A 10,457-nucleotide genomic window follows, 5' to 3' on the forward strand; every position below is an offset into this window, starting at 1 on the left:
GACACCTTGAAAAGTGTCATGGTATGTTAAGGACCGATTTGGACACTTCGGAATTTGTGGAATGTCCACGTATGAAATGACTAATGCAGAACTTGTGCATCCATCTCTTACCGGGAGCCCAGCCCCTTGGGCTGGAACTTTGAGGTAGGGGAAGACATTGCATTTAGGCTGTGCATTAGAGGCAAAGTCTAATGTGAAATGAAAAGCTGTGCAGGGAATAGACAGTCCCACAGAATGGGAGGGTCTCTCTTATGGTGGCACCGGCACTAAGTATAGGTTCATTCTGGACAACTGGTGAATGGCACTTGGTAGTGCTGGCTCGTTCCTGGGATTCGAGTGTTAGGGTTATAGTTTGTTCAAAGAATGGCTTGTGTCTTGCACATGGATAAGGCTAGCCACTTGTGCCAGGTTTTAGGGTGTTCCTGAGAACTCAATTGGTTCGTTATCTGGACTGGTGTACCCTGGAGGGAGATTGGTTACATGCTCTGTTACTGAGGCTAATGCAGCTTCAGGCACAGGAATCAAAATTTGAATGAGCATGACATACCTGACGAGTGGAGCATGTCACTGTGGGGTCTGATAAAGAGACCTATGGTATGTTGTGGCACTGGCACAGGGACAGGACCAGACGCAGGATGTGGAGTTATCAAGGCCTCTATGTTCTGAAATGATGGAGGCTTGCACTGCCCAAGGCACAAGTGGCACTGGCAGTGCCTTGGAAGCAGGTCTCTTAAGACTCTTTACACCTGAGGAAGTTGTTGCCGGGTTAGAATGCCTGGTTCGTCGAAAATTTGGAAGGGACTTGAAATCTTGTCTGAGGAGGATTTTATATCCCTCATAAATATAGCATGCTACTGCAAGTGTACATGGTTTGGAATTGTGAGGTCTTGTGCCTCATTTGGATTGTGGGAAGTATCAACTTTATTTGGTTGATGCCTTCAATCATGACAAGCTCGCATTGATTGGAATTACCCCCTTTGGGGATTCTATTTCCTGTATCAGGGAGATTTGCTTGCCAGTCATAAAATTCTTTGACTTGGCATGCGGGATAGCTACCTCAAGGTGGTGCCACAGATATAGGACCCTTAGCTGGAGGGCTTAATGAAGATGGATTTGTAACTGTCATGGCAATGGCGTGTATATTGTAGTTTGAGCAACACCACGTATATCTCTCAGACATGTGACCTTTCTGACCAAAGTCTCTGCAGAGCTTGTTACTGAAGTCCTTTCTTAGCACTGGATGATGAGGCCAAGATGGAGCCAGAGGTTGCGAATCTGTGGCGTCACCAAGGCATGCAGTGCTATGTGTCACTGGTGAAGAGCCTTCTATGACAGAGGCTAGAAGTGGGGAGGTTAATGACTCCTCCTCAGAATCCCCTTCGGGAATGAGGTGAAGAAGGTAGACATCAAAAAGGGGTAAGAGGATTGCAGGATGCAAGAGTTTCTTCTGACTTTGGCACTGAAATAGGGTCAGGCACAAGACTGGAAGGAGTAATGTCAGTGACATTGGGGTCAATAGTGCCAGAATGACCTAATGGGACAAAACCTTACACAGGTCAGAGAGGCACTGACTCCAGTTAATGGTGTCTTGGGCATTAGCCCTGGCCTCTTTTCTCAGGCCCGGTCTCATTGAGCATGCTATGTAGGTCGAGTGCATCCAGTGGTGGGAGTTGTGTCCATGGAAGATAAAAACTTCAGGAGTTCATGGCCTAGTATGGTTTTGTAAGTTTTGTGAATTTGCTCCACCACTCCCAGGTGGCACTTTTATTTCATGACCCATGTCCAATAGGGGCATTCTTACCTTGAGAAGGACTTTGGGGACAGTACTATAGGTGATGCCATCGATCCATTCAAACCATTTCTTCATTTTCTCTGACTTGGGTGCCCTTTGGCAGCACACTTGCGCAGACAGGGAGGCTATGGCTTCTACATTGGCCGTAGGCCTTATCCACCAATAGGCTTTGGGAGACTCATTGCCAGGGAGCGGAACATTATAGGCATTCCTTATGACACCTTGAAAAGTGTCATGGTATGGTAAGGACCAATGGGAGCCTAGCCCTTGGGCTGGAGCTTTGAGGTAGGGGAAGACATTGCATTTAGGCTGTGCATTAGAGACAAAGTCTAATGTGAAATGAACAGCTGTGCCAGGAATAGACAGTCCCACAGAATGGGAGTCTCTCTTTTATAGTGGCACTGGCACTAAGTATAGGTTCATTCTGGAGAACTGGTGAATGGCACTTGGTAGTGCTGGCTCGTTCCTGGTATTCGAGTGTTAGGGTTTTAATTTGTTTTAAGAATGGCTTGTGTCTTGCACACAGATGAGGCTAGCCACTTGTGCCAGGTTTTAGGGTATTCCTGAGAACTCAATTGGTTCATTATGAACAATTCAAGGTTGCTCATTAATAACAGATTCAGGAAGTCTTGTAGGACTTAAGGGATGGTCTGATTTGACTGGAGTAAGCAGTCTTGAAATGGACTTAGATGTTTCTAAAGAACTAATATAGTCTTGAAATGGAATTAGGCATTCGAAAGGATGGATATAAAGTCTCGAAGTGGACTTGGGTTTAGCACAATTCTAGGAAGGTTTTTAGAAATTCCTTGAATTTTAAAGCTTTTCAACCTAAGTGTTTTCAGTAATTTTAATGTTGAGAGATTACTAATAAAAAATTCTCCTAAAGATGTTTCTGGTTCCATATATGAAGTTCCTTGTAAAACGTGGGATAAAATGTATTACAGACAAATTGGAAAATCACTTTCACAATGAATCAAACAACACCAATATTGTGCGAGAAGTGGCCAAATATCAAATGCATTATTCATACATATGAGAGATGTAGATCATCTTATTAACTAGAGTAAAGCAAGATCCTTAGTCCCTTGTAGCGACACAGTTAAAAAGAATATAATTGAATCTTGTTTCAAGGCAAATAATGGAAATGTTCTGAATATAAGATTTGGTTTGTTTAAACTTGTTGCCTTCATAATAAAAAAAAGTTGCTGATAAATATAAGCAACAAAATTAAGTATATTCAATTTTATACTTGTTTTTGGATTTTGTGTGGCTAAGTTTCCATATCTCTTATGGTTAAACCTATGGTTTTAATTTGTGACTGCATGATAACGGATTATCCTGGATTATCTCTGATTTTTACCCTTTTGACAATTAACCATCTGGTATTCTTGATCTTTTTGTTTACCTTATAACCTTCTCTCCAGCTGGATTTCATTTGTGCCCCGACGATACCTGAATAAACAGGAGAAGGTGCTTGGTATTGACCTTCTGCTTGTCATTTTCCTGTGGTATTTGCGAGAGAGAGAGTGAGAATGTTTAGTCGCTGTACGTGTGTGCATGTATGTAAGTATACATATTTATTTTTATATATATATATATATATATATATATATATATATATATATATATATGTGTGTGTGTGTGTGTGTGTGTATGTATGTATGTATGTACATATATACAGGGTGTTTCGAAATTAGAGCCCTTCCCCCTCTATAGCATAAACTAGAATTCATATGGACAAAAGCAAAAGTAATTCAGAACAGGTATTTATTGAAGTTTCTCTCTGAGTATTTAATATTTTGTGTGGCCTCCATCTGCCTGTACCACAGCTTGCATTCTTGAGGGGTATGATTTCAGCAAATTGCAAAAAAGCTGAGACTCAAACTCCATTTCCCCGAGCACTTCGGGCACCTCTCTTTGCAGGTTGTCATAGTTCACTGTTCGTGCTTCAACACGATCCTTCAAGATACTACCAATGTTTTCACACACATTAAGGTCAGGGGAGCTCCCTGGAAATTCACTTGACAAGAAGAAATCTATACCACTGTTTCGAAGCAGCTCCTGTGTCTGAAGAGCCTTGAAACATGGTGCCATATCATGCAAAAATGTGACTTCTTCAATAGATAACACATTTTCAGGATCTTTGAGGAAAGGAAATAACTCCACCAGTAAGCACAGTTTCTCTGAAGTATTTGCCATTCTGTGACTGTCCTTTTTCTTTGATGATCCACATTAACCATTTGGTTGTGAAACAGAGAAAATTTCCCAAACATTCAGGAAATTTCACAACTTGGCGATAGCACATGTCATCGCTGATATCATCCAACTTTGCAACCCAAATGATGTCATTTTTATGATTTGGCTTCCAGACTAAATGAAGAATTTATCTGACGCGGCAACATTGAGAAAGTTAGTTTCATCCCAATCTTTAAGAAATGAACCACAAAACCATGCACCATCTTCTCTGTGTTGCTGAGTGATGTTGGGCTTGCTGATAACATGAAATGGCTTGATACCAGTGTTTTTCAACTCACGATATACAGCACTATAACTTCTCTTCTTTCCCCTTTTTGTTTCTAGTTCAAGCACCAATTTACTTAAAGACTTTCTTGGTCTACCCACTGCCTCAGCTATGATGTCTTTTGACTCTTGAGAAAGGATTTCAGGCCTTCCAAGATTCTCATTCTTTTTGCGATGACAGTCATATGGATTTTTGTTCCAGTTTCTTTTAACAAAGGATTTATCACTTAATGTATTTAGCTATCCAGGAATGTGAAATGAAGGATGCGCCAGCATCCCTGGCCTCTCTGAAGGTTATAGCCTGGATTCGGTCAATCCATCTGATGTCCTCCGAGTCATTAGCCATGGCTGTATCTAACTCCGTCACTCAGTCTAAAAATACAAGAAATGTGAAATGGAAAATAGCTTAATAGAAACAAGATAATGTACTCAGAGATAGGCTATAGCAGACAACTTCATAACTTTCCATTTGTTTTGTGGAGGGGGTCTCTAATTTCGAAACACCTGGTGTGTAGTTATATATATATATATATATATATATATATATATATATATATATATATATATATATATGTAAAATAGTGTGTGTGTGTGTACACACAGTGACTAAATATTCTCTCTCTCTCTCTCTCTCTCTCTCTCTCTCTTCTCTCTCTCTCTCTCTATATCATATATATATATATATATATATTATATATATATATATATATATATATAATATATTATATATATATATATATATGAGATATAGAGAGAGAGAGAGAGAGAGAGAATATTTAGTCACTGTGTGTACACACACACACACTATTTTACATATATATATATATAAAGAAATTAAGACAGTAGCAATTGCTCATAGAATAAGCATATTGGAGTATGGAGACTCGTTCTGTCCTTTTTCCAATTATTAAGTGCCGACGTTTCGTATCAGCTTGGTACATTTTCCAGGCTGAAATTGCGATTACACATCAGTTGCCTGTAAGCAGTAAAAGATATACACATTAAATGTTTACTAACACCATAATTAAAAACCTATTCGGAAGTTTTTTTAAATACAATAAACAAAGAATAAAAACAGAAACACAGAACAAGTGAAAGGGCCAAGAACCAAAACAGAAAAAACAAGACACTTACCCTTGTTATGGAGAGGAGTGTCAACAGAGATTGCAACAGAGAATCTGGACAGGTAATTAGGAAATAAACAGTTGCGTGGAAGATGATTGGTGGTTAAGAGTAGAGCCTACTCTTAACCACCAATCATCTTCCACCCAACTGTTTATTTCCTAATTACCTGTCCAGATTCTCCGTTTATACTCCCCTCCATAAGTTCATAACAATTTTTGTGTCAGTCCTCCTTACGTTACTGCTGTGGGTAGTCTTGTTTTTTCTGTATTGGCTCTTGGCAATTTCGTTTATTCGGTGTTTCTGTTTTTATTCTTTATTCATTGTATGTAAAAAAAACTTCTGAATAGGTTTTTAATTATGGTGTTAGTAAACATATATCTTTTACTGCTTACATTCAATTGATGTGTACTCGTAATTTCAGCCTGGAAAATGTACCAAGCTGATACGAAATGTCGGCGCTTAATAATTGGAAAAAGGACAGAACGCGTCTACACACACACACACACACACACACACACACATATATATATATATATATATATATATATATATATATATATATATATATATATATATATATATTATATATGTGTGTGTGTGTATGTGTGTTTACTAGCATGTACATATATATTACATACTCGTCGATAATGTTCTTAATCGTTGCATGTGAGTTACTATCTGTTATGTACTAAAAATTCCTTTGTATTCAAAGCTGGTGACGTTAGATTTCAGGAGTTATTAAATTACTTGATTTTCTCCATTTTTCAAGCATTTCTTTTTATTATTTAAATAAAACCTTTTTATTTGGTATATTTATGCTGCAGAAACCCTCATAGGGAAATGATGAAAGAAATAGTTTAATGCACATTATGCACTTTACTTTTTCTTCTGCTCTAGTGCTAGTACAAAAACTATTGCTTTTGTTTTGAAACGCTTTACAGGTATAATCATGTTTTACATGATTACACAGTTATCTGTGAAATAGGCAAAAAAGAAAAAAAGGTGAAACGAAGTTCAGTTCAGTTTCTCAAATTATGACAAAAAACATTTAGACGACATCATAATGTCATATGATGTTCTGAACGGGAAAGAAACAGAAAAAGAGAAGAATAAAAAAAAAGGATCATACTGTATAATTTACCATTCTTCGCTAAATAACGGTGTTGATGGTAGCCTACCGCGATGCCCACTTTGTATACCTATGGCGAGGGTCTTATATAATTCGCTTTACGCGGCAAAATAAAGATAATGAGAACGCATTATCAACATTAACCCACTACTGAGAGCCCTGACAAGTACATCCTTTAGGACGAGCCCTGTTACAGTACCGCCCGTGGGTACTGGGGTCACCCCTTTTCAAGACCCAACGAGAGAACTGTTGATGGTGATGGTCTGCCTCCGATTTAAGGTGGAGTTTTTTTTATTATTCACCAAAGATTTACGTTTCTAGAAAAAGGACCTCTTTGCTACTAGAATTTCATCCTTGTATCATTGAATAAAATTAGTTACGGACTATTTTATATATAAGAACAAGAAAAAATACTTTTTATCTTTCCAGTAATGCACGTTTCTTGCTCCTACTTTAAAATGTTACACTACTAGTAACTATACGATTTATGAGACTACATGTTATTGAAGCCTTTGTAGACCAACGCATGCATCCAGCAGCAGCCCCTTTTATCAAAGTTCTTTTAGGAGCAACCCGAAGCTCCACAATGAACTAAATCCCAGGCCTATCCCGCACAAAGAAACACATTGCATAACAATTATAAACCCATAGGTCTATGAAACCTCGAGGATGTGGATGAATAGGCCCATTAGAGTAGCCCCACCTCACCTACCCTAATTTTTCATCATCCTGAGTGTGTTTCTGCCTGCCGAAGAAGAATGACGAACGAATTTGCATGTCACCGTAGACAATAAAAGCCCATTTCTCCTGCCCAACCTCCCACAAACGCTTTCGTACCTAACCGTACTGAAAAAATAGAACCATGACAATAGAAAGAGATTTCCAGGACAATAGAATAGATTCTTTTTCCCAAAAAGAATCTATTGTGCGGTGAGCGGTACGAGGAAGCCATGAAAAGGAGCCGCCTTGCCTTAGATGAGAAGGGAGAGGGCGAAGTAAACTTTCTATGGCTATGCAAAATGTACTATCATCCTTTAGAGTTGATTTTCATATTCATTTTAGATTAAGGATGGACTTTACTGCCGGAGTCTTGAGGGACGTGGAATGTTTAGATTTAGTATTGCAACACCTCAAGGGAACTACATTTACTTTTTATGCAAATGGAGCATAGACACTTGACAGGTAAAAATCCTGAAATGTGCCTGGACTTCTGTCTAAAAAAGGAATAAAAAAGTAATGGCCTAGTAAACTTCTATCATCAGGCGATGGCATTAACGACTGTTCTATGAACGAGAACTCTTTAAGGCATATAACCAGCTCATCCACAACAGAAGAGTTATGAAATGACATACTACATGGTAGCACAACACAAAATGGAAAATATTTGCTAACTTTAGAATTGGCGGCGGAAAAAAAAAAAACAATTACCAACACGGTTCCTCCTTTCGACTACACTTGTAAGTGTTAAGTCAAAGAGAGCAGTTGAGATGGCATTGTCTGTCCGTCCGCACTTTTTGTGTCCGCCCTTAGGTCTTAAAAACTAATGAGGCTAGAGGAGGGGTGCAAATTGGTATGTTGATCATCATACTTAATTGTAGCCCTCTAGCCTCAGTAGTTTTTATTTCATTTAAGGTTAGGTTAGCCATAATCGTGCCTCTGGTTTTTCGACAATACAGGCCACCACGGCCGGCTGAGAGATTCATGGGCTGCGGTTCTTACAGCATTATACCGAAACCACCGAAAGATAGAGCTGTTTTCGTTGGCCTTAATTATAGGCTGTACAGAAAACTCGATTGCGCCGAAGAAACTTGGGCGAATTTTTTTACTTGTTTGTTCGTTAGTGCGTGGGATTATGAGCATGATGCATGCATTGCGGACAAGAGGAAATTTCCTGTATCCACAATGAGTGGCCCATTAGGGGAACACAGAAGGTAAGACAGTGCCATCCATATCCAAGTTGTCGTAATCGGTGCCCAGCAATACCAGAATAGCTGCAGAAAAGACGAAGATGCAATCCTTACCTAAAAGAACTCTAGTTCATTCTTCAACATAAACAAAATCAAATGATTACGATTTCGCCATTAATCTGTTTCCGATCCTGAATAAGAAACTAGATTGTAACATATGGTAATTATGTTAAGATTGTCGCTTTTAACATTCAATTATTGTGCCTAACTGTGGTTAGATTATAGTCTTTAACATTCGATATACGAACATATCGTAAATATGTTAAGGTTATCGTTTTTAGTACTCGACACAACTTTTAAACAAACCTTGGGATGATAAGAATGGCTGTGGAGAAATTTGATGACTAAACAAATTCGGAAATGAATACCATAGTGAACCTCTGTGAATTCCATAGCATCAACACCACAGGAATTGTCTGTTTCCTTCCAGCCCATCTGCCGTCCTCGCACATTCTGCGGGTCAGCTTCAAAAGCTTTTATAAACTACAGCAGAAATTTCCATTGGTCACGAAAAAACAGTTAATGGGCTGGGCTCAACTTACTCTCCTATATGTTTTATAAAGTCTCTGTCTATACAGTCATGATTCTCTCTCTCTCTCTCTCTCTCTCTCTCTCTCTCTCTCTCTCTCTCTCTCTCTCTCTCTCTCTCTGTATGTACGAAGAGCTTTGTCAGCATTCCAGTTCCTGTCTGTCTGTCTGAAAAGCAAATGGTCAACTTTCTATAAGAAACCATAAAAATGTTCAACAATTGATAACGAGCGGCAGAAGAAAAATGCTCTTCTAGTTTGACAACTGCTAACCCACGAAACCTAAAGGAAAGTAATTGATTACTCGTTGGGAAGGTAGCAATTTTCGCTCGTCTTTGAGTCAATTGCCTCGTTGGCCTAAATGATTGGGGAGGAACCAGCATCCCTTCGCGATCCTTGTTCAGAGAGAGAGGTCTGCGTCAGTGAGTCTCGCCATCATCATCATCACCGCCTCCGTCATGCATATTTATCACCATTTTGTTGCAATCATTACGAACTATTTTGTGCATTACATTTACAATGGAAATGCAGAAAGTCAGAACAAGTCATGTAAACCCAAAAGGTCCATGAATAAACGGCCGCCACATTCGGCTAAAATAAATAGCTCCTCGCTTGATCTCTCGTCGATTCCCTTTGGCGGCCTTTCCGTGGTGGTTGCGTCTCCTCTCCGCTCACTAAGCCTGAGCCCCTCTGGGGCTAATCTTCTGAGCTCAGAATTTACGCTTACTCGGGGAGTAAGCCTACAAACTACTTAGTTGTTGGGGGTGGGGGAAGGGTTTAGGGAAGGTCAGAAAAGGGGTGTTTCGCATGGATGAAAGGTATATGAATTTTGGTATAGGATATTTATAATTTATTTATCAAAATGAAAATGTAGAAAATAAATAATGTGCATGTTGAACAGTTCAAAAAAAATATTTAATGAAATATAAATGTTATCCGTCCATTGATTTTAGTGACATATATGAACGTGTTTAACTTGTATCATTTTGATTTGATCCTTGTTAGTATGAGTAGTACTAATTGTGAGTATTAATTGCGAAGACTCCTTCACGTTAACTTAAGGGAAAATCGTTCACGCGTCCCAAGTAAGCTGGAGGTGGAATCACGCCTTGTTTTTTTCCATTATCCTTTGGCTAATACGCAGTGCTCCATGAGGGAAGCAAAGTCTTTGCTAAACTCTTCTATATATGAAAGTGAGTTGCAGAAGAATATAATGTAGGTAGCACTAGTAAAATATTGTACAATTTTCCCAGATAATATTTCAGGAAATTCATAAAGATTTGATTGAGCAATAGAGAAAGTAAAGAATAAATAAACATGATATTTAAGCGTTGAACAATACAGCAGAACATTTAATAGTTGAAAGTGTGGAATATCGGCCGTTTACAAACGCGGAG

This window comes from Macrobrachium nipponense, chromosome 1, assembly GCF_015104395.2.
Source record: "Macrobrachium nipponense isolate FS-2020 chromosome 1, ASM1510439v2, whole genome shotgun sequence".
NCBI classification, from domain to species: domain Eukaryota; kingdom Metazoa; phylum Arthropoda; class Malacostraca; order Decapoda; family Palaemonidae; genus Macrobrachium; species Macrobrachium nipponense.